General features: G+C 40.9%; 1 pseudogene; it reads left to right on the forward strand.

The window, feature by feature from the left end:
* LOC111157006 overlaps positions 1-14,461 on the forward strand; it is a 33,521-nt pseudogene extending 19,060 nt beyond the window's left edge.
* The last annotated feature ends 10,925 nt before the right edge of the window (positions 14,462-25,386 follow it).

Genomic DNA, 25,386 nt, shown 5'->3' on the forward strand with positions numbered 1-25,386 from the left:
ATATTCTTCTCCCACACTCATGAAAGCAGAGATATGTTCGGTGTCCTGATTCTATTTTTACAGAACCTGTGTAATTTATTGAAATGGAAACCTAGAGGCTTATCTCTCTCTGGTATTGCTCCTAAAGGATTCAGTTCCAAAAGGCAGTCAGCAAAAATGTTGATCGTTCCCCCAAAACAGGTCTGCAGAAAGAATAAATACCTCAGAATGCAGAAATGAGAGAGAGAAAAGAAAACAATACAGTTTGCCCAAAAGCTGTCTCAACCATTTTGTGAGCTGATTATAAAAATATTACTTTGAATTTTATGTCTTACCTGTGTTGCATAAATTAGTAGAAGGGAGAGTAATCCATTTTATGACTGGTATGTCTCCAAACTTTTCTCCAAAACACCCAGAAAAAAATAAGTTCTAAAGCAAGCAAGCAAAGTCACCAACTACTCTAAGAAAATTACTGTTGGCATTTTTTATTTTCCTTTTTTTTTTCTTTTGCTCTTGGTCTTCCATATTATGCTTCAGCACAGAACTCTTTTGGACAAACATGCATGAGCACACACACTGAGGCATGACCGCATAACCTAGCTACTCCAGAGCACTTAGAACTGTGCTTTCCCCAAACAGTGAGCGTGGGTTAGAAGAAGAGGTGTTAGAAGCAGAGCTGGTCGAGTTTTAGCCTGAGCCCTATGCTGTGCCTGGATGCCTTAGTGTTCAGCACAATTTATGCGTCCATCTTCCTGCATCTTGCATGGTGATCATCTTGTTAAGAGCACGTGTGGGCTGCCTGCATGGTGTTTCCACCCACTGGGAATTTTCCCATAATGTTGAACTTCAAAACAGAAGAGAGAGATTTTCTTCTGTTTCTCACAAAACTCTCTTGGCCCCTTTACAAATTTGCCCATCCTTTTCTCATAACTTCTGAATTGTTATGATTGAGTTCTCCCTAAAATACTTTTGAGTTATTTATTTCTTAGCTTGTGCCAAGCTAGACGCAAAATTTATGTTGTGGTCTTTTTCCAAAATAAGAATGTGAATTATATTTAAATAGTAAAGATGGAAACGCAATTGGCTCTTTTTAGTGTAACTCAATGTCCCATGCACAACAAATACAGGTGGATTTTGACTTTTTTCTCAAGCATAGAGATTACAATTTATTGGGCCTGTGTTTTACACACACACATACACACACATTTAGTTTATAAAAAGTTCAATCATACTATTTTTTATGTTTTGTGAACCAATCTAATATTTTTTGTAAAATTAGCTGAGCGGACCCCTGCTGAGCAGGGATCCTGATGCAAGACTCAATCCCAGGACCCTGGGAGCATGACCTGAACCGAAGGCAGAAGCTTAACTAACTGAGACACCCAGGCACCCCTATGATGTATTTTTCTAATAAAAACCTTGATATATAACATAATTTTTTTTTTAAAGATTTTATTTATTTATTTGACAGAGAGAGATCACAAGTAGACAGAGAGGCAGGCAGAGAGAGAGAGAGGGAAGCAGGCTCCCTGCTGAGCAGAGAGCCCGATGCGGGACTCGATCCCAGGACCCTGAGATCATGACCTGAGCTGAAGGCAGTGGCTTAACCCACTGAGCCACCCAGGCGCCCATATAACATAATTTTTAATGTCATAGTATTATATCAATATATCATAATTTATTTGGTCATTTTCTACTATTGGAAACATAACTTTTACTTTGTGCAATGATAATAGTATCCTTATGACTAGTTTTATCCAAACATCATTTAAAATATCCAACTATTTTCCTTAAAAAATTATTGCAAATGAATTGCATAGAAGATTCTGGGGATTACTGGAAAACCAGGAAGCACCAGGAATCTGTCTTCCCTTCTAGGCACCTGTAACACTGACAGAAACTCTGTCATAAGCCATTTCAGAATTCTGGAGTATATTGAAGGCTTGCAACTTCCAGGGGAAGACTTAGACCATAAAGTACAGTTAGTTTTAGTCAATTTCAGTTCTTAGCATGAAGGCAACTCTCTATCCCCACTCCCAGTAACATGGCAGACAGCCGTGCACCTGTTCCTGGAGCAGCTCATACACAGCTTGCAGGAGCCAGGGTGTGCCAAAAGGACCCTATACTCCGAATACCAGGGATGCGTGCTCTCATTACCGATTACTATTTCTGATCACAGAGGTGCTGACAGAGTGGACAGTCATTGTTGCTGCTGTTCACCTTGTTGTAAGTCCCTCTCCCTCACCAAAGTGACTTAAAGGTTATTTAAAGGGCCAGCACCTCATCCTCTCCTCTATTTTTTTTTTCCTTTTTTTCCCTTTGGGAGCCATATATTAAAGACTAGAACATTCAAAGGCAACTGCATATATGAGCAAAATAGAATGTGACAATACACGCCCAGAGAAAGACTCAGTAAAAATCTGAGGCATTCAGTTTATATCTCAGGCTGATCCTCAACCCAGAGACCATCCACAGCAATCATGAAAACAAGAACAATATCAAGAAAGAGCAAGCCTGGAGAAGAGGGAAAATTTGATTTTCAGATTTACATTATTTCACTCAAATGTCTAGTTTTCAACAACAAAAAAATATCAAGGCATACAAAGAACAGGAATGTATGGCCCATTCAAAAAAAAATATGTGTATCTATAAATCAATAGAAACCATTCTTAAAGAAAGACGTGATGAAAGATTTACTAGACAAAGACTTTAAAATAATTGTTTTAAATCTATTGAAAGACATAACGGAAGAGCTAGAGAAAGTCAAGAAAACAATGTGTGAACAAGAAAGGTCATTCAGTGAGGAAAAGGACTGTCTTTTCAGCAAATGGTGATGGGAAAACTGGACATCCACATGCAAAAGAATGAAATTGTACTTTTACCCAACATTGTAAATAAAGATTAACTAAAAATTGATAAAAAATATAAATGTAAGACCCAGAATAATAAAACTCACAGAAAAATACACAAGACAAATCCTTCAGGCTACTGGATTTGGCAATGATTTCTTGGATATGACTGAAGGCACAAGTATTTAGAAAAAATAGACAGGTTGAATTTACTGAAAATGTAAATATTTTGTCATCAAAAGACACTATCAACAGAGTTAAAAGGCAACCCACAGAATGAGAGAAAAAATTTGCAAATTATTTGTCTGATATGGGATTAATATCCGGAATATAGGCAGAACTTCCCAAACTCAACAGCAACAACAACAAAACAAACAACCTCACTCAAAAAGTAGGCAAAGGACTTGAGTGGGAATTTCTTTAGAAAAGATATAAAATGACCAATAAGCATATGGAAAGATGTGCTTAACATCACTCATAATTTGGAACATGCAAATCAAAACTACAATGAGATGCCACCTCAAACCCACTAAGATAGTTACTATTAAAAAATAGAAAACAAGTGTTATCAAGGATATGGGGAAATTGAAACACTTGTGCTCTGTTGGTGGGAATGTAAAATGGCATAGCTACTGTGGAAAACAATATGGCAGTTCCCAGAGAAGTTAAAAATAGAATTTCCATGTGATCCAGCAGTTCCTTTTCTTGGTATATATTCATATTGAAAGCAGGGTCTCAAAGAGATATTTGTATACCCATGTTTGTAGAACATGGAATGTTCAGAATAAACAAAATGCGATGTATACATACAAAGGAATAATATTCAGCCTTAAAAAGGAAGGTAATTCTGATGTGCTACAAGGACGAACATTGCTAAGTGAGATAAGCCAGTCACAAGAAGACAAACAAGTACCTAGAGTATATGAACTATCTAGAGTAATGACATCCATTGAGATAGAAAGTAGATGGTTTCCATCTAAATGGTGGTTTCCAGGAGCTGGGGGAGGGGGAGTGGAGAGTTAGAGAGTTATTACTTAATGGTTGTAGAATTTCAATTTTATAAGATGCAGAGTTATGGAGATGGATGGTGGTGATGGTTGCACAGCAAAATTAATGTGTTTATTACCATTGAACTATATACTTACAAATGGCTAAGATGACTGATTTTATAGTATGTGTATTTTACCACAATAAAAAAAAATATTGGGAAAAAAGTAAAATCCTGGGTTAAAACATATGTGTACTGCCCAGTTGGTTGGTGTCTGTTATCAAATTGGCTTCCAGAAAATTTGCAGGTATTACTAATTAGAAAGCTCATCTGTCCTTTAGAAGATTTATATTCTCGAGTATCTCTATCATGTGTATCCTTTCCACCTACTCTTTAATTATGTCCCTTGAGAGCCTAGAAAACATTATTTTCTCAAAGATAGATATAATTATGAAAGTATCAGGAATGGAGCAAATCTCTAACACACACTGGAGAGGGGAGTCCTTTTATAGCTCTTCTTTGTTGGCTATAGATGCTTGTGAGATTAAAATGGTCTCTGTTTTCACAAGGTATGGGACATGTTGGGATTTTGGAGGCCAAATCACAGACCTCCATAAGACAGGAGATATGAAAAGTGGATATGGCCACCGGGTTAAGATGGTGGGATCACTGTGGCTGTCAGACAGTCCGATCCACGGAGATCTATAGAACTCTACTCACCATTCCATTTCTCATTAACATTTATTGCATTTAAATGGCTTTATTGCTTTTCTGCTAATTATTATATCATTAGCACAGTGAGAGTATCCAATAACCCAGGTAACCATAAATGGTATTGCTGCAGGTTAGTCTTAGAGTATTTTCTTGTCTTGGTGGAATGTTTCTGGCTCACCTCCTTCTTATAATCAAAAGATTAAAAATATTCTACTAACTCTTCTTTCTTATCTTGCCTACTCTTCTTATATTTTATTAATCATTCTTGCCTTCCTAACTTCCCTAATCTTTATCCTATTTCTATAAACATAATATACAGAATGCTTCCAGACACATAATTATTCTATACTCTAATTTTCTTTTTTATAGTTTAATTTTACTCTTTATTCCACTTTGAATTAATCTGGAGAGAGCTTATTTTTACTCTAATTACTTAATCAATAATCCAATTACCATATATTAAATAATTTCTGTTTTCCCTTTGATCTGAAATACCAACTCTACCGTATTCTAAGCTATGTCCTTATATAGATTTCTGCATTTCTCCTTACTTTCATTGGTATGTCTGCCCATTTTGATAATGATATTATGCTCTTAAATGTATTGTAACTGTACATTATGATGTCTGACAATGAAAGTGGTCCTTACTATGCTTCCTTCTGCATTTTGTGTATGGGTGAGGAGAGGGTTGGATAATTTTCTTTATGCTACCTGTTCTTCTTTGAGATGATACTTAGCTTCATTTGGTTCAGTTGCAAAGCCTTGGTTTGGTATTTTGTATAGAGCTACTTGAAATTTAAAAATCAATTTTGAAAAGGTTGATTTTTTTTTTTTTTACAATATTACATTCTCCTTCTTTTCCCCACCTCTGCTATAGAAAGGAACACAGTATGTTTCTCAATTTATATGAGTTTTAAAAGTCTTGTTAAGGCATTCTGTTGGATTTTTTAAGACCTGAATCTTCCTGGGTGCCCGGGTGGCTCAGTTGTAAAGTGTCTGCCTTCAGCTGGGGTCATGATCCCAGGGTCCTGGGATTGAGCCTGCTGGACAGGAAGGCTGCTTCTCCCTCTCCCACTCCCCCTGCTTGTGCTCCCTCTCTCCCTGTGTCTCTCTGTCAAATAAATAAATAAAATCTTTAAAAAAAAAAAGACCCGAATCTTCCTTAAGCTTGTTTCTACATATTTTAGCTTCTTGTTTCAGTATTTAATACTAATATCTAATAAATGATTGGTCACTGGGTATGAAGTAGTGTTTCAAATACATTACCTATGTTATTTCATATTTCTTCCAAAGTGCCTTGTGATATAGGTAATATTGTTATTCCTTTTTTACATATAAAGAAACTGAAGCCTATATAAGTTTAATAATTTGCTTAAATTTATACAGTGTCTCCTCTTATTTTAGTATACTGGGAAACCTCAAATTTTAGAGAACAAAAGAACTAACTAGGGGTCTGTTTAAAATTGTTTAAAATTTCAGGTTCATTGGTATATGTACTCAGAATTTGAGTTAGGAAGTTTTAGGTGGGTCTCAGGAATCTGTTCCCCTCCTCCTCGATTCTGATTTAGGTGGTATGCTCCACACCTTGAGAAGCACTACAACCAAGATACAGAGAATATGATTGGTATCTTTTCCCATTCTACTTTCTTACGGGCTATTTTTTTTTTTTTTTTTGAGAATATTAGTAGGAAACCAATTGATGTCTTTATTTATTTTATATCTTGCCACCATCTAAACCATTATATTAGACACAAAAGTTTTCACGTCTTCCTTTTGGGATAATGAGACAGATGATCATAGCACCTGCCATAGTGACTCAAAAACTTCTAAAAAAATTGAATAAATCACCTGAGAGGAACAGAGAGGGGGCTTGCACAGGTTAAAAATCTCATTTCTATCAAAAATAAAAATATTAAAGAAATGTCAAAAACAGAAAGCATCAAAACCATACGAGATTAAGGTGAAGACTATTTGAAATAGATCAAAAACTGAATTGGCCTCTTGTCAAATCACCAACACATGACAAAACTGTTTCAGGTGAATAGTATTTAAGTATATTTACACAAAAATGAAACTCTCAGTATGTACATTCAATTTGAGTGTACAATTAGGGCGATAAAATTCTGTCACATAGCGTATCAATAACTTAGTGCTCAATTTTTCACTGAACCTATAAAATCTCCATACTCTGCCGCCATTTTGTGATTTTCTAAAAAGTAAACTTGGTTTATTAAACATCCTGAATAAACAAACAAAACCAAACTAAAGAAGTAAACTGTTCTTTCTGGGTAAATGTCTCCATTAGTGAGGGACGCTAACTGTTATGCCAAGTAGTCCCCGAGATGTACAATAGCTCAGAGGCAATGGAATTCTTTTCCGGAAAATCCAGGGAGGAGTCAAGGAGACACAGCTGCCCTGAGAGTCAGCTTGTGAATCTGCCATCCTCAGCAGCCTTATGAAGAAGTCACCTGGGTGTGCTCATGTAGTTGCCAGAAGGGATAGGACCTGGAGGATTAGAGGCCAACCTAGAAGTCAATCCCCACCCTTTTGCCCTGTGATCACTCTTCAGTGACAGTTTGGCGGGGGAACATGGATGGCTATGTGCTTAAGAAGAAGAAAGGAGCTGGTGCCCCAGGTGGCACCTGTCTCTACCACAATTTCATTGCTTATGGTTAGACCTTTTTGTATGTTTTAATTTTAGTTCCGATTTTTGAGTGAGGTCCCTGATGACACTTGCTGAAATTGCTGTATGAGAGTTTGCGTTCTCCTTTTGATTTTATCCATTGAGGGTGAAGTCTGGCTAAAGATTATGAAGTTTATAAATATATACTACATCTTAAGAGTCACCAGCCCCTGGATCCCTAAGCCATCTTGTCCTCCAGTAGGCTTTTGGGTCAGAATAGTTGGGTGGTTTTGGAAAGGGGGGCAATTTTAATTTTTTTTAAGGATGCATTTATTTTAGAGAGATGGGAGGGGGAGAGGAAGAGGAAGAATCTTATGCAGACTCCCTGGTGAGCATGTAGCCCGATGCAAGGTTGCAGGGCTCAATCTCATGACCCTGAGATCATGACCTGCGATCATGACCTGAGCCAAAACCAAGAGTTGGACGTTCAACTGACTGAGCTATCCATGCGCCCCAAGACAAGCTTAATAAAAAAAAAAAAAAAATCAACAACAAGCTCCTGATTTGAGAATTGCAGCAGGTGGGGTGAATTTGAAAACTCCAGTGCTCCATTCTGTTCCTGGATCAGTGAGGTGACAGAGCCTTGATCTTGGGCAGTAAGTCAACAATCACTTGTAAATAAATCATTGTCGCTTCTACACTTTGCATATACACTTTGATTTTTTGGATTCTCTGGTGTAGGGTGTTAAAGACGTGTATACATGTATTTCAAAGATATTTCAAAATTCTCCAAATTATATACAAAATATAAATCTTACAGGTACAGACCTGGGGAAACAAACAAGCTAACAAAATTCCCTCGTGTTCCAACTCTAATAGGTTAAGGAAAGGCAGGGTAACTAATCAAATGCAGACAGAGAGAAAGCATGAACACCCTTAATACAATTTCATACATACTTACTGAGCTCCTTCTATGTCAGAAGTTGATGGCTGAATGAGCTCCCTTTCTTGTTTTTTAATTTTTTTATTGTTGGTGTTACTGTTGTTGTTTTAATTCCAGCTTTGCTTTACAAGAAACATTTTTTACTCTTCTTTGCTTGCAGTCAGGCGTATATTATCATTGCCAGCTGACTTGTCAGGACCAAAAAAAGGAAGGGTGCCCAAGTTTTGCTATTCTATTGAACACTGAAATTCTGATTCACCCCAAGAGCAATACAAGATCTGGAGAAGCAAAGGAGAAGACAAGGTCAGAAAGCATTGTATCTTTTTAAAAATGGCAACATTTCCCCTTCATTATTATAATTGCAAGCTCCATGTGGAAAATTTATAAAATGAAATTTATTTATTTTTTAAAAGATTTTATATTTATTTATTTATTTATTTATTTGACAGACAGAGATCACAAGTAGGCAGAGAGGCAGGCAGAGAAAGAGGGGGGAAGCAGGCTCCCTGCTGAGCAGACAGCCCAATGTGGGACTCGATCCCAGGACCTTGAGATCATGACCTGAGCCAAAGGCAGAGGCTTTAATCCACTGAGCCACTCAGGCGCCCTATAAAATGAAATTTAAAAATACAGTTTTAAATCTACTATATAGTCACTGCTAAGGCACAGAAAATTTCATTCCAGTTTTGTTTTCTTTTCTTTTTTTAAATAAAATTGGATCATTCTGCAGATAGAGTTTGGCATCCTAATTTTTTTTTTAAACCTAGTAGATCTATCTGGTCTTAAGGGTTGTTAAGAGGACTGGATGAATTATCTTCATGAGTCAAGGTTGCAGGACATGTGGATGGACATTTCCTCAGTATAACTTTTACTGTGGAACAGAAATTTAATAAGGGTTAATGAAGGCGTAGCTGTTAGGACTGAGGTGCAGTCTTCTACTCTACAGTCTGGTTTCTTCAACATATCACGTAGATGGAAAACTTGAAAACCTGATGCCTGCTGAAAATTCTTATGGGATCACTGTTTCTGACCTGCCTGTAGCATTTGGCATATAGAGACCCCATGTCCCAAGTTTCACTGTCATCATTGGTCCCTCAGAGCTGTGCATATGTGGGTCTGCAGCCTGTGCAGTGGCAAAAGGGCGTCACCCGCAGAGGTGCCCACTCTCAGGAGGGTCCTGTGCTTGTTGTAATGCTCAGCTGCCGCCATCTTGAAATTGTTAAAAATTGTAACTCTGAACTTATCTTTGGGGCAGGAAGCCCAATGGAACATGGGATGGTTCTTGTTAAGGGAGACATGAACTATTCATGTTCCTGTCACCCCTTCCTTCCCACCATCGTGTACAGCCCCCAGACTCCCCCTGAGCATACCTTGTGGAATTTCAGCTGGACTCACAGGGAGTTAGTGGGTGTGTTACCTGTAGGTCAGAGTAAGCAAGGTGCTGACAGCCCCCAGAGGTCACGCTTTCTGTGTGAATTAGAACTTTCTCTGAATGCAGAGAGAATGCACTTGCATTCTAAGACACATGAAAAACCAGGAAACCTATTTATTCTTACTTTCTGCTATTAGCCAGCCATTTAGGCTAAACATGATGACATAGAAAAAAATGGAAAAATAGGGCACCCATAGTTCCTTTTGCTTCAGCCCTTCCTTATCATCAGCAAATTGAAGGTAGAGAATATAGAATGTCCCATGTCAGGAGATAAAATAAAAATAGTAAAGTTTTGTGTAGTTTCCATTGTCCTGGTAAGAACCGAATACGTGTGTACAAGCTAGAAGATAAAAATTGTGTTGGTCTTGGCTACTGAGTGAGCTTCTCTATGACATTTTTTCATAGTTGCTGCTCCTAGTTAGGCACCCTGCCTCCAGGAAGGAGATCACCACAGCACACAGTTTTTGTTTTAAGTCATGGGTAATGGCTGGTTGTCATGGCCATGCCAGGTTCTTTCTTTGGGGCCAGCTGTACTATCTGACCCTGGCACTGTTTTGGACACAGCAGTTACAGAAACCTCATATTCCCAAAGGAATGTGCTGAGAGTCCTTAACCACACAGGAACTGCACTCCTACCCTCTTTCTCCTCATGGGCACTCTTGCTTCCAGGTCTAGCTGGACACCTGTTTGCTCCATCTCTGGAATCTGATAGTTATAATATTTCCAGTATGAGGTCTGCAGAGTCAGCCATTTTCTTATTTAGAGGCTTGATTATATAATCCTTGAAACTTGTATTTTACTTGCCTTTCCCTTATCTTTCCTTATAAAAGTCTCCCTAGAGATGTATACTTTATTATATGCCTGGGGATCTAAAGCATTTTCACTCAATAAAATGAGACACCCCTACCTTTATCTCCTTGAGGTTTTTTGGTGCTACCTTATTGAAGTGCCATAGAAAAGTGAATTTGTCCCTAATGATTGATCTATACAGATTGCATAGAAACATCCACAGTCCAGACATATAGTTGAAGAGCTACATTCATTTAATTTCTTTTATTATTCATACTGCAGCTTTGCACATGTAGCAAGTACTTGCTACATCTTAGCTCAGAGATTGAATTAGAGATGCCTTTCTGGAGTGGTTATTGCACCTCTTGAGATGATTTAAAAAGTGTACAGCTTGCAATTTATGCTCTGGGGGTAGTTAGGCTGTGCATGTGAGTGTGTGTGTGTGTGTGTGTGTGTGTGCACGCGCACGTGCACATGCACATTCTTTAAGGACAGAGTTCTCTTTTGGTGAATTCCAGTTCTTATTTGTAAAGCTGGCTTTTGAAGAAAATTGTTCGGCCATTAGAAGTGATTAATCCACCCCCACTTTTTCTATCATCAGTGAATTTAATTAACATGGTGTGTTCCTTCCTCTGAGAGATTAGCAATTAAAACAGTTCTAATTTTCCTCATCAACGCACACCTGAGAAATTAAAATAGATGCCTGTTCTTAATGGTCGCTGCTTGTGCTGGCTCTTTGCGTGACGACCTTCAACGGCTTTTCTTTTCATGTATTTGCATTCAACTGAAGAGTTATTGCAAATCATTTTCTAAGGTTTTCACAGACACCAGATCCTCAGCTTCCAGTAAACTCATCATCAAATGAGTTAAAATAAATGCACTCCTACTAATGTATTCATATTCAAAACCTACAAGGAACACTCATTGCTTAAGCAAAGATTTGTGCTTAAAACAATGCTGAGCTGAATGTTAGATCGGTGCTTGCTGCCTAAGGCGTTGGATAAACCAGGCAAAAGAAAAACAGAAGATCGAATTCTTTTGCCTTGCCTTCCTCCCTCACTGAGTATTCTCTTGTTGTCATCATGGAATACCGGCCAGGTGCTCTTTGTGCCTGCTTCTTGTAGCACTGTTTCTGTCCTCCATCCTGGGCTGAAAAGTGATACTTAAAAATGGGAAACCTTTCTTACTCGTGCATTATTGATTCACTATTTATCAAAATCTATAGGCTTCCGATGAGAATGCTCCTATTCAAAATTAATCACCCTAGTGGGGTATAGCCCTAAAATGACAGGGGTTGGATGATGGGTAGGTGACTTTTGGGAGTTTCCCCCATAGATGATAAATTTAGAGAAAGGGTGCTGAGGCACATCTTTGAGGACAAAATAGAGTGTCCATAAGACATCTTCCAAAGTTATAGCACCATTCTACACCATTTCCACTCGGAGGTGTCAAGGGTAACTTGACCTCAGTGTATCCTAAAATGAAACTATCATCTTCCCATCGTAGCTAAAGACAGTGTTTCCTATCCCAGTGTGGCGCTCTCTCCTCCCCAATCATAAAAGCCAGAAACCTTGATATTTCTTCCCCATCTCTTCATTGGCCATTAGGTCCCAGCTTTATGCTTTAGAACCTCTACTCACTCCCAAACTAGGTCTGTCTCTTGCTATCTTACATTTTCTTGTACTTATTATGCCTATTCATTTATTAAATTAATCAATTGTTATTTATATGAGTAATTATTAGACTTTAAATATTAGACTTTAAATACTGCAACAACAGGAACTAAAACAATCCTCAGATCCTTCTCCTGACTTGATACTTAGAATTTAGCAGTCACTCAGGAAATGCTTGTAAGATGAATAACAAACGTGTGTGACTGCTAGTGATGTACGAGCAGCAGAAAGACTTCTCAGTGCTGCCCCCTCTCTTCCTGCCTGCCTTGCAACCCCACACAGAGACCCCGTCAGGACTATATTGTACCTGTTCTGTTGACAAGGACCTTTTCTGAAATGTAAATGGCCTGCTGAGAGTACAAAATTCTCACTCCCATCTTAACTTTATTTGCTTTATTATATATCACCTATAAGCTTCTAGAGGGGAGGACTGGAATCATAATCTATGATTATTATCAACAGTGTGGCCCAAATTGCCAGACCTCCCCAATAGCTATGTTTTCCCTTCCTGGAAACACAGATAAATGAACTCAAGGAGCCCTTGCTGTGAGTTGGGTCATGTGACTATGGTCTGGCTCATGGGACATGATGGGTGTGAGGTCAGTGCTTCCCAGCTGCACAGGGACAAGCCTAGAGGCTGCATGTCAAATAGGGAAATGCCAAAGATGGAAGAGGCATAGGCTCTCCAGTCAGGGTTAGAGAAGAACCAGCCAACTCTTATTGGACAGTGACACCAAGAAGAAAGTAACATTTATTGTGTTAAAACCTCTGAGATATGAGAATTTGTACAGCCATTGAACGTCCATGACTGATATAGTAGATTGATACTTCGAAAGGCTGTAGTCACGAAAAGCTAATGTCTGCCATTGACTTAGAGTCAGGTGGCAAAGTAGATGGTGATCTATGTTATACGGTGGAAATATTTGGTAAAATTATTACTTGCAAAGCCTTTGGAGGCAGATTGTAAGCCTCATGATTCAGTAACCCTAGCAAAAGCAGTTGGAAAAAAATCAAAGTGTTAATGTGTGTTTGCTGCAGCTGGCTGTGTTGGCATGCTATTAAAAGAAGGAGAAGAACTCTGGAGAAAACTGGCTAATTTGCAAGCAGAAAGTCCAGAAATTTGGGTCTGTGAAGGGTTGCAAATTCCAACTGCCTCTGGAAACACGAACACAAGGAAATAAGATATTGAAATAAAAGCCTTTGAGTTACAAAGCCATATTATGACTCAGCCTCACGGTGACAATCAGATTAAAGAGTTTTTTTTTCCCGCTATTAAGCTGATGTAGGCAAGGGCATGAGAAAGCAAAAAGGAAGATTTGAAAACTTTGTCTATGAGAATGCTTCGGGTGTGGTTACAACTATATGGAACTATCTGGAAGCAACTCGATCAAAAGTAATCAAAGGAATCATATTGCCCGAAGACACTACAAACCTCATCTGCAACGTCTTTGACTGGGTCATAGGCAGAAAGTGGGGTCCAAAGTTATGCAGACAGATCCCCAACACCTGGTTCAACTAAGGGAAGCTGCTTAGGAAAAGAAAGAACTCCGAAGAGGGAAGATGGAGAGATGTCAGAAAAATTGAGTCCTTGGAGTCCCTCCCGGAGAGGAGCCCTGAAGTCGGACCAGGGCTCCCCCAAGTCCAGGCTGAGGTTGCTGCCCCGCATGTCCAAGTGCCCTTGTGAGTCAGTGGCTGGGAAGTCTCTGTTCTTTTTCTGAATGAGGGTGTTTACGGCAGTAATCCTGTCCTTGTCTATTGAGTGGGATGGAATAAGCACCTGCCTCTCTCATTTTTTAGGCTGCAGCACCAAGAGAGGGCACACCAGGCCTGATGGAGGGGAATCACCTGGGGGTCCCAGTCCTTGAATTGGAGGCACTGACTGCGGAATTCTGGGAGTCCCCCCCCACTGCCCCCGGCTCAGGGAGGTCCTGAGAGTGTTCTAGACACAGGAGGAAGAATGCCTAGGTGCCTGAGAGTCTGGCCAAGTCTGCTAGTGCTTCATAATACTGCCTTTGTTCTCTGTCAGGCACACAGCTGGACAAGCGCCCCAACAGCTTTCCATAGCATCAGTGGTGCTAAGCTACTGACAGTCTGAATAGCCCACCCTCACGGCCTGTCAATCACGCTGGATCATTCCTTTTACCCTCAGGTGGTGAACTTGGGGAACTTGGTGAACATTTCAAAGATGGTACCCAGATGAAGGATCCTGGGTTCCTAAATCATTTCTTGGTGGGTTCCATGACCTGCCTTGATCGGTGGGAGTGAGAAATAAATGTGTCGTATCAAGCCACTGAGATTTTGGACTTCTCTGTTACAGAAATGAACCCAAGTGCATGGGACAGTGGACCACGGGAGACACTGGTGACAGATTTGTCACGGTCTTGGTCACGGGCCTAGAGACACCAGAGTCTCAGCTGGGCAGGCGATCTCATTTGGGAGGGTGGGCGGCCCTAGGCTCCCACAGGTGCTAATAACCAGAAAGGTGTGAAACTTTTCGTTGTCTCGGGCCAAGCGCGTCTTGCGTTTGATTTCTCGCCTCAATGGCCTCTTCACTATTTGCTGATCACTCTTATCCTCCAGTCTTGTTCAGTTTCTATTGTTCTCACGGAAAATGCTGTCATCCCCACTTGCAGACCAAGTGTCCCTCTTTTCAGCACGGTGGGGCTCGCTGGTGTTTGTCTTACGTGGGACAGCAGGTGGCGGTATTGCAGAGTGGTTAGGAGCCGGGAGCTCCAGACTCCTGCTTGTGCTCCCTCTGGCTCGCAGCCCTCTCTAGCTCTGTATTCTTGGGCAGAGCTTGAGTTTTCATTTGCAAGACAAACTGTGGGCAAAACCATAGCATACATGCCGAACGCCCCGTGCTTGGCAGGTCTGTAGCATTCAGAAAGGTCAGGTCTCGTTCATCATCTTTCCATGCTTGAAGGCAGTGAATGCCGCATCCCGGGAGGACGTGCACAGCTCACTGTAGGTTTTCAGACCTGGGACCTGGGACCTGGGACCTGGGCATGGTGCTCAGTCCCTCAAAATCCTCAGTTGTAAAATGAAATATAGTGCCGGGATCTCAAGTGGTGGGGAAAGTCAAAACATTCACCCCATATTTATGGAGTGTCTGTTAGGTCCAGACACAGAGCTGAGAAATTTCATTTCCCTTCCTCCCCTCCTTACCTCATTCTATCTATGTCACTGTATCTTTCACGTCTTGCAGCTTACTGACAGGTCTTTCCATGTTGGCTTTTACCTCCTTCCCACCTGTGTCCCCACGGTAGCCAGTGACCTTTTTAAATGTAACCTGATCACCTTAACTTCGGGTTTGAGCCCTTTTATGATACCTTCTTATTGTCCTCAGAATGAAATGGAATCTACAGCATGTTCTACAAGTGTTGTATGATTTGGTCCTAACATGATTTTACATGCTTATGTTTCTTCTGTTTCTCTCTCCACATTCCTGGTTGAGGATTTCTTTCAGTTTTGGAAAATCTCCAGGTTCTCCCTGCTCCAAGGCTCTGTCTAGATCTGGAATGTCTTGCACCCATAGTTCACTGTTCCAGGGTTCGTGTCCCAGCTTGACTTGTTCTACCCTCCCTCATGACCCCATCTCAGCGAGGTGTTCCTGAACCTCCACCCAAGTGAAGTTAGATTCCTATGTTTTACTACAATCCATTCTCTTCTCTGCACCAAGCAAGCATCACCCTGGAAATTACGAGTTCACGTCTGTCTTCCTGCTGGGTGGTAGATGCCAGTAGCCCCAGGTGTGACTGCCCCACTCACTGCTGTGTCTCCAGTGCTTTCGGCCTCCCAGGGACCCATTCCATGTTTGCTGGGAGTCTTTCTAAGGTCAAGGTTGAGGTAAACACATGGCTCCTTGGTGAAAAGATCTGATGGCTTCCCACTGCTCCGGGATGCAACCACGGTCCTAGCTCCTCCTGCGTGGTCCTCAGTGATCAGGTGCCCCCAGGCTTGTACCTCACAGTGGCAGAGAGTAGAGGCCAAGAGTGCAAAGAAGGCTCCCACCAGCCCAGCTCTGCCCTTAGCAGGGAAACTCGTGGAGCCAAGAAGCCATTCTGCAAGCCCAAACTGTATCCACTCCTCTCACCCTCCCACTCCCTGCTTGGTGCCTGGGACAGAAAAAGGAAGAGATATTTAAAGGCTCTAAAAACAGGCTTACACTGTTTAGGTCAGGAATTCTCAAGTCCAGGGGTGCTAGAGAAGGAGCTCTGGCAGGAATTCTGTTATTCAGATCCATGAGCAGGTTTCAACAATAAATTTCCTACCTCCTTCCTTATCTCATGGGCCACTGCTTACCTTTTTCTGTTGCACTTTGTGGTTTTGTCCACAAGGTATTCACTGTTCATTTACATGTTTGTGATCAACCTTCTCCTCTAGAAAGCAGGCTTTGTAAGGCAGAGGTCTGGGGCACGACCAGGACAGAACAGGTGCGTGGTAGGTGCCAAATACCTTCTATTTGATGGAAGGCTGAGGGTAGTGGACTCAGGGCTTTCCTCCTCTATCTCCTTGCAGCTCTTTATTTGGATTTACATTAAGTTTGTGTCATGTGAGTCCCTATGTAGAATAATCACCCACATCTTCTAAGGTTAGTGAAGAAAAATAGAAAAATTAGAGCATTCATCTAGGTAATTTGATTTGGCACTGAGTTTTCTCCAAAATTGCCTCAATTCTTTCTTTTGCTTTGATGATGACAATCTGGCTTGAAAGTGCTCATAGATAATATTTTAATTAAAACTAGCTGAAAACAAGCCTACTTTACCATTTCAATAACTGAAGAGGAAAATGTGGAAAAATTGATGATTTAGAAATGAGGCAGGGAGAAATATTAGAAAAGGAAATAGAGGTATAATTATATTACACATTTAATGTTGCTAAAGATCTAAGAGTAATAACTTCTATGAATATTCATTGTACATTTTCGTTCTAAGGATTTTTATGAACCATGATAACAATGCAATGTATTTATTTATTGGAACCCCTTTACTTTTCAGAAAATGTGGTATTTGTTTTACTTGTTTAAGGAAAAAGAAAACATGCAAGAATAAGGCCAAATAAAATAGGAATGTTTTACAGACTGTTTATAGATTTCAAAGATTTTGTAGGAGTTCTATACTATTGCTGACCTTTGTATTTACTCTATGTCCTATAGAAAGAATAATTAGCTTTTGGGTCATAGAGCATTGTATGGTCCGCTACAGGATATATTTAACACTAGAATGAGTTGAGTTCTTTGAATCTCTGGACAGGCTTCCAGGCAGGGGAAACATTTAACAAGTGCATCTTCTTACTTGTGTGGTTTTAGCTCAAGCTGATCTACTGAGAACTTACTTACAGCAAGATGATGGCCAAAACAACCATTTCACACACAGAAGGGATGATTTATCAAGGGATCTTTCTCCTGTTGTTGAAGACAGTTACTTACATGGATCCTTGACAAGGTCCCAGGAAATGTTTCATGAGTGTCACTGTGGGTGGGGCTGGTGGGCTGGGTGACGTCGACTGTTTCACCAGTTACTGACTCGACTCCAAATTCACCCTTCATCATCTGATCTGTGAAAATGGAGATGGACCTCTTTAATAGTTTTCCTTTGCCAGCTGGTCCAATGTCAGTAGAAGGTTGTCCTTTCTGGCTCTTGTGGCTCATTCACCAGGCTCCTGGGGAGCCAACTTCTTCTCTAGCCTGTTCAGCAGTGTGGTTTCTCCAGCCATAGGTGCGTGGTCAGGGCAGTCTCTCCAGCGTTTTGCTGTAGATGGTTTTCTGCAGATCTTGATACTAACAATCCTTGGGCAGTCAGAAACGGCAGACAGAGATGGGTGGACCCACCCAGGCTGCTGCTGCTCTTTTCACCCACGCTCTCCTTAACTTCCTGCACGGGCACTCTGAGGCTCGCTGCCTGACCTTTATCCCCTGAAGAGGCCCAGAGCGCCCAGGCCCATGTCGTGCCCAGAAGTGTGCTGGATTCCTGCAGAGGTGGCCTCTCCCCACCCAGCTGGCACCCTCTCTCTGTGTGCCACCCGTCAGCCTCAGCTTTCCTGCATCCTAGAAATTTGTTTCCCATGGCCCTCCTGACATGGCCCTGTGTGCTTTGGGCAGCACATCTGCAGTATAATCTGACTGTCTCTGCCTGCCCATTGGCCTCAGTTTGCCTATGTCCCCACCAGAATGTTCCCATTGGTCCAGTGATTGTGGACTAGCTCTGGCCTGAAAAACCCAGAAAAATTCTCCACCACCCAGTGGGTACTGTCCTTCATTAAGTCCTGAGCATTCGTCCAAGTGTGTGTGTCTTTGGATCCTCTCCCATAGCTCTAGAATGTTCTTGAGAACTCTCTTTCTATCTCAACACTTACTCTCCTATCCTGTTTCCTAAGAAATAGGTTAATATTTTGCATTAAACTTACCTTTTTTAAAATTATGTTGCGCTTTGCATTTCCTGGTTGTACCCAGACTGATACACATATCTTGAGAACATATTTTGATATACATTTTCAGATGAATTAGGCAAATTGTGCTTTGATCCAAATTAGTTGATAAATGTGTCAAAAAATGTGTTTTGATACAGTGTAAATGACCTTGTCACGGCCAGAAAGCACTGCCCCTGCTGTGGGCATTGTCTGCAGCCCCAGATAGCAGCTTCCCCATAGCCTTTGACACTCAGGGCTCTCACCAGTATTGAGCATCTGAGACTCATCACTCACAGACCCGAGCTCCCAGACATGGCCAGATACAGGGCCTCTGCTTCCTATTATCGCCGAAACTTTGTCCCCTGTTGCTTGGCCCAAACCTTTTCTCACCTAATAGCCAGTCACCCATTCCCCCAAACCCTTCCACAGGGTCCCTGGAACTCTATGTCTGTGATCACTGTCATCAGTACAATTATTGCTTCCTTCCTCATCCTATACTTACCAGGGGCTAAGTCAATGCCGGGCAGGTACTAAGCACCTAACACGATTGTTTCTTTAAGCCTCATATATCCACTACATGAATGATCCTACTTTTATCCTCATCTTAGAAGGTAATAGATGCTTTGAGAGGGTAAATCACAACCCTAGCAAACAGGGGAGCCTTGGTCTCAGGTTACTCCTTAAAGTCTAGACCTGCAGCGTCCAATATTAAAGTTACTAGTCAACATGCAGTTATGTAAATTTAATTAAAATTAAATAAGATGAAAAATTGAAGGAGGTCTTCAGTTCCATTAGCCACATTCCAAGCGCTCAGTAGCTACATGTAGATAGGGGCCACTGACTGGTTGGTACGGGAATGGAATATTTCCATTCTTGCAGAAAATTCTGCTGGATGGCACTGTTCCACACCAGTACTTTCTCTAGCTATCTGTGGTGAAGCACTTGTTATTTTTTTTTCCTTTCAATTTTATTTTCAATCCATTCCATATGGACACTTTTGCAAGATATAATAAAAATAAATTGCTGAGGGAGAGATGTGAACAGTCGCTAAGGCGACAGAACAAGATGGCCGCAGCCCTGGAGCTGGTGACTGACTCACTGCCCCCTGTAGGCTACGGACCCCGCACCCCCACACCAGCTCCCGCCTGGCTGCAAAGACTGATGTCTCTCAATAACAGATTTTTTTGGGGAAAAAAAAGCAGATTAAAATCCTTATTTGTCGGGGCACCTGGGTGGCTCAGTGGGTTAAGCCGCTGCCTTCGGCTCGGGTCATGATCCCAGGTCCTGGGTTCAAGCCCCACATCGGGCTTTCTGCTCAACAGGGAGCCTGCTTCCTCCTCTCTCTCTGCCTGCCTCTCTGCCTACTTGTGATTTCTCTCTGTCAAATAAATAAATAAAATCTTTAAAAAAAAGATCCTTATTTGTCATGAAAGTGATGCAAGAAAAATGTTCCCTCTAGTATTTCTTTGGGATCATCCATGGAATGAAGTTACTGAGTGCCAGCACCTGACCCTTCTCTAATCTGTCCTGTGGGGTGAGCATCCCATCTAGCCCTTAAATGGACAAAAGGTCCTGTTTCTTAAGTCACTACTGAAGCGTTGTCTGTTCTTGTCCACCTGGTATCTTCCAGTGTGTTGGTCATTCCTCTAGTTCTGGGAAATGTGTGAGAATCTAGGAATAATGTTACCAACCTAGTCTGATGCCATTACAAACCTTAAAGGGCTACCTTCAGCTACATGGTTTCTGATACACTGTGAGGCTCTAAACTCCCAGTTTCCCTCCTCTGGGAAACAAGGTGAAGATTATTTCTTCTCTCAGTTGTCTCCAGCATGCCTTGGTGTTTTCTGCCTCTTGGAGGCCCTGTACCACATTAGGCTACAGGATACCTCTTTGGGGAGATAATTCTCAGTTGTCTGGTATTTATGCACATCTTTTTAGCTAAGGATATTGACAGCTTTGTTCAAGGATGTTTGCATAACAGACAGCCTTGGCAGTAGAAAAATAGTGACTCCCTCAAGAGAAATTTAGAAACATCTTTCCTTGGAGAACTTCCAGAGTAATAAAGATGATGTCTCTCTCCATGAGGAGAAGGGCCAAGTTAGCGAGCAGCCCCTAACTGTGTTAGACCAGTATCTCCTAACCTTGCAGTTCCTGAAGCGTGACCAGGAGCTGCTGTGGGTTTAGTATTTGCTGGGTCCCGCCTGCACATCACAGTCACGGAACATGAGGTCAGAAGGGAGGGGACCCAGTGCAAATACAAGACTCATGCTGCTCGCTGTCTCAGAAGCAATGACTCGTGTAAATCTATCTGGGCTCTTTGTCTCCTTATGGACTAAACCTGCGGAGTGTGGCCAGCTGACCAGGCAGCTGTGGTAGCCCAGTTAGACTGCTGCATAGTCTCTCTGGACCCTCCTACTTGTATGTTCTCATCTCCATCTCTCCCCTTCTTCCTCATTTCTTTGTCATGATGAGCTTTCCCTGGCAGTCACTGATTCCTGATTCATTTAGTAAATATTGTTGAGAACCCACCATGTGTCAGGTCCTGCTCCGGGTGCTATAGAGACAACAGTGAACAACACACCCGTTATTTCTACTCTCACAGAGTTGCACTTTGATTGGGACGGTGTGGGGACAAATGCTGGGAAGATAGCAATCAACTAATGAGTGCTACACAAGTACAAGATGGCACCAGACCTGTAGTGAGGAATAAAATGGTGTGATGGACAGATGGGGACTGTACTGTCTGGCTAGGTTGGACAACCAAGGATGGTCTCTGGAAAGGTTGAGTTGAGATTTGAATGAAATAAGAGGGAATCAGTCATGAGAAAACTTAAGAAGGACATTCGGGCAGAAAAAACAACTACAGCAAATGCCTTAAAGGACGACCAACCTGGCAAGTTTAGAGAGGCTGGAGCTTAGGGTGTGTGATGAGCTGAGGCAGAGAAGGAACATTCCGGGTGATTAAAAGCACCAAAGCCAGAGCAAGTGGTTTCGCTTCTATTTTGTGTGTTATAGGAAGTCATGGAAAAGTTTAAAACAGAAAGAAATGTTCTAATTTATATTTTTAAAAGATGATTCTGGGCTTATAGCATAAGCACTGTAAAGGAGACTTGGAATGAAATTTGGGTTATTCTCGCAAAATGGATTTGATAAGATTTGCTGGTAGGTTAGTTGTATGGGGTAAGGGGAAAATAGGGAAAAGTGAAAAGGTCTTCCATATTTTTACCTTGAACAACACAAGGAGGTAGTGTGGATGCTGGCACTGATAGGGAAAAAGAGGTAAGAGGAGTTTTGTTGGGGTGAGTATTAAGACACCTAGTAGACATCCATGTGGGCATGGCAAGTAGGCAGCTGAATGCATGGAACTGGAGAACAAAGACGTTGTCAATGCTAAATGTGGAGCATTGAGAGCCCGGCATGAGTTGTGAAGTACTGAATGAGCTGAATGAGTTTTCTTAGGGAATGTGTGTGGAGAAGAAAGAGGATCCAGGACAAACTTCTCTTGTCTTCCACTGCACAGAGGTCCAACAGAATGTGTGGATCCAGCTCATGAAACTGAAGGACTGCTGGGTTGGTCAGAGGTAGTTGTAGAGAGCACAAGACCATTAAAAACTGAGACCAGATAATATTTCTAAATAAAACTTTCCATAAAACTTGTTTGGAAATAGGGCAATAATTGTAGCTCTTTGCAAGGGTGATCTCAGTGGGACAGAAAGAGACAGCATCCTGACTGGGGAGAGGAAAGCCAAGACTAATAGGTGAGAAAGCAGAGCCGGTGACTATAGACAAATCTAACAATGTCTTGCTGTAATGGTGACTTAACGAAATGTGAGCCCTGGAAGATGATGGAGTGGGAGTGGGTAGTCAAGGGCAAGCTTTTATTTTGGTAGCAGAAACAAGATAATATTTGTATGTTGCTAGGGATGATCCTTTAAAGAGTTAGAATTGAAGAGACAGGGGACGGAATGGCCTAACATCATTTTCTTATTGGGCATAGGCTTTGGGGGAAAAAAGAGAAAGAGAGAAAATAGCAAACTATTCCTGATTCCCTTGCCGTTAGGAATCCAGAAAGGGTCATACACTTAAAATTAGCAGGGGGAAGGCTGGGGAAGAAGAAATAAATAATTCATATTTATAAGCATTACCCTGGATATGAATATTAAATCTGCTCCCTTCTGTTCATTTGCAGCATCACCGCCCTCATCCAAGTACCCTCATCTCTCGTTGGGACAACGTGTACTTTCTCCACGTCCATTCCACCCCTTCCCCCAGCCCATCCCTGTGTTGTTTCCACCGCAGTGTGGCTACCATCCGGCTGCCAGAGGGATAGTTTTAATACTTAAATTCAATCATATTGCTTCTCCAGGTTGAGTGCTTTAGGTGCTTCCTATTACCTGTGAAATAAACCCATTATCATGGCTTCCAAGGCCCTATGTAGTCATGATCCGCCCCTGACATGCTCTCCTGCCTCCTTCATACTACAGATCGCCTGAGGCATAAAGTCTAGCCCAGCTGGCCTTGTCTCCCTTCCTCCAAGAAGCTGTGTTCTTCTTGCTCTACATGATGGCATCTCTGAAATCTCTGCCTGGAAAGATCTCCCCTACCAAGTCTAGTTAGACTAGTCTCTTTCTAAGTTCTCCTTCCCCACCTACCCTTCTACCATAGCTCTCTGTATAATACTCATAGCACTTACCATCTTTTGTAATTAGGTATTATTTACTTGTTCTTGATCTCATTCCCCAATGAGAAAGCAAGAAGTCTTCTGTATTTGGTTCACTTAGGTACACTCCACATTAGACCACTACGGGCACGGGATAGGTTCACAATGACTGGTTTGTGAATGACAAATTGTATTTTATACTTAAAATTATCTTGGAAACATATTTTTGAACAAAATCAATGTTTAGATTGTTATGATAGATACAATTATGTACTCTTCCTTTTATATCTTTAGAACCTTTTGGATTTTTGACTCAGGGCTTTGGCCAGACTAGTCACAATATTCAAATTTATACATTTGTTTCCATGACCTCATTGGTATATTCATTCTGACATTTAATAATCAATAGTGCTATTGCTAATCATTTTATTCATCATGATTTAGATAGATAAATGGTGATTTAAAGCCAACAATTAGCAGTATTGTTTTTTAGTTATTCTCAAGCCTATTATAATTACATATTTGAGTAGAAATTGAGTTTGTGCTGATAGCAGAGCTATTCTCATTGGAAGTAGCTATTCCCCATTAAATCTGTATAAATATAAAAGCCCACACAACTGCTCTCCACTTCTTATTCTCCAGTGTGTAATGCTCATCCCTCAATATTGAGAATGCATGTGTGTTCCATTTAAAAAACAAACAAACAACAACATACATTATCAAGGGCTTCACCAGTATGAGCTAAGTCTCAGGACGGTGACAACAAACTAGAAAAATAAAACTCCCACTAGTTTAGTTTAAAACAGGGAATCATAGCAAGTGTGTGGCTACAAATAAGAATCCCCTTGAAAGAATTAGTTCAATTTTGATGAGAGGCTAATCTTTCTCCCGGGTTGCTCGAATGCAGTATTTAAACCTGTGGAGCCTTTGATCTCTGGGAGTGGGTAGGATTTGCAGGTCAGCTGTTTGAGAAGGACTTACCCATTTTCCACTAAAATATCTCACAAGTTTTGATCTTTACAGATTTAAATTCCCTGAAAAGTAGAAGGCAAATAAAAGGCTGGTGTGTTCTCCTCTATTGAATATTACTACAATGTCAACTTGATTTAAAAAAAGCACAAAAAACACTTCAACCCCATTTCCCCAACACATTTTGCAATATGTTAATGAAAACCTAGAATATAGAATGTTATGTTCCAGTATTAATAGCATGACACGGTGTATACAGAAATATAGGAATGCACCAGAATGTTCAGTTTTTTTGGGATGAGTGTGGTAAAGCAGGCACAATGGTAGTCAGACCTGCTAACATAATGTATTTTAATAATGTTTTATTTCATTTATAATAATGTTTTATTGCCAGCTTTATGAGTAACAACACTCAGATTAGAAATAAGTCAATGAAAGGATAGTTTATGTTTCCAAAAATCAATTTATATATGTATATATTTTTTCAAGTAATTAATTAGTTTTAAGACAGAGAAAGAGCAGAGGGGAGGGGAAAAGGAAGAGGGAGAATCTCAAGCAGACCCTGTGCTGGGTGGGGAAACTGAGGGGGGTGGGACTCGACCTCATGACCCTGAGATCATGACCTGAGCTGAAACCAAGAATCAGACACTTAACCAACTGAGCCACCCAGGTGTTCCACTTTATATATAGTTTAAGGACTTGAAAAAAAAATCAAGATGATAGAAATTTGAGCTTGTTCATTTGTTTTCTTGATTTTTCCACTCAGTAGCAATTGTCTGATTAATTTTTATGTGTCTGTGTTCAGGATACTTGTATCTATGTGTTAATGATGTGATATTTTGAAACAAGGTCACAGATGCTGACAGAAAAAGTCCAGGAATAAATTATTCCTACTGGCACTATGTGAGAAAAGAATAATTTTTAAAAATATTAATGTCTATAAAAGCTTAGAACAATCTTTCTGTCTCAAAATGCATTTTAAAAGATTACACCAGGCAGTTGGAAACTGACATTTTATTATTTAATCATGTCCTATTTTAGGCGATGTGCTGAGAGGACACATTACCATGTACATTTTCTCAATATTAAAGATATTAAAGTCATAGAATCATAGAATTGAGAGGTACTTTAGGAATCATCTTGTCAAATGTCCTTATTTTACAGAAAAGGGAAGGGAGGCTCAGAGTGCAATGGCCAACGAGTGCCATGGCTCTGGGGACAGGAAAGTTTCCCCCTCTGTTTACCCATCTTTGGGAAAATCAACATTTCCACTGAGCTGATGAGTGGAAACAGTCGCACACATCAGATTATTGCCTCCACTTGTGTTTCCACATCTTACATGCTCCGTTGGATTCTTCT

Source organism: Enhydra lutris, unplaced genomic scaffold (assembly GCF_002288905.1).
Source record: "Enhydra lutris kenyoni isolate GAN:26980312 unplaced genomic scaffold, ASM228890v2 scaffoldscaffold51, whole genome shotgun sequence".
Taxonomy (NCBI): domain Eukaryota; kingdom Metazoa; phylum Chordata; class Mammalia; order Carnivora; family Mustelidae; genus Enhydra; species Enhydra lutris.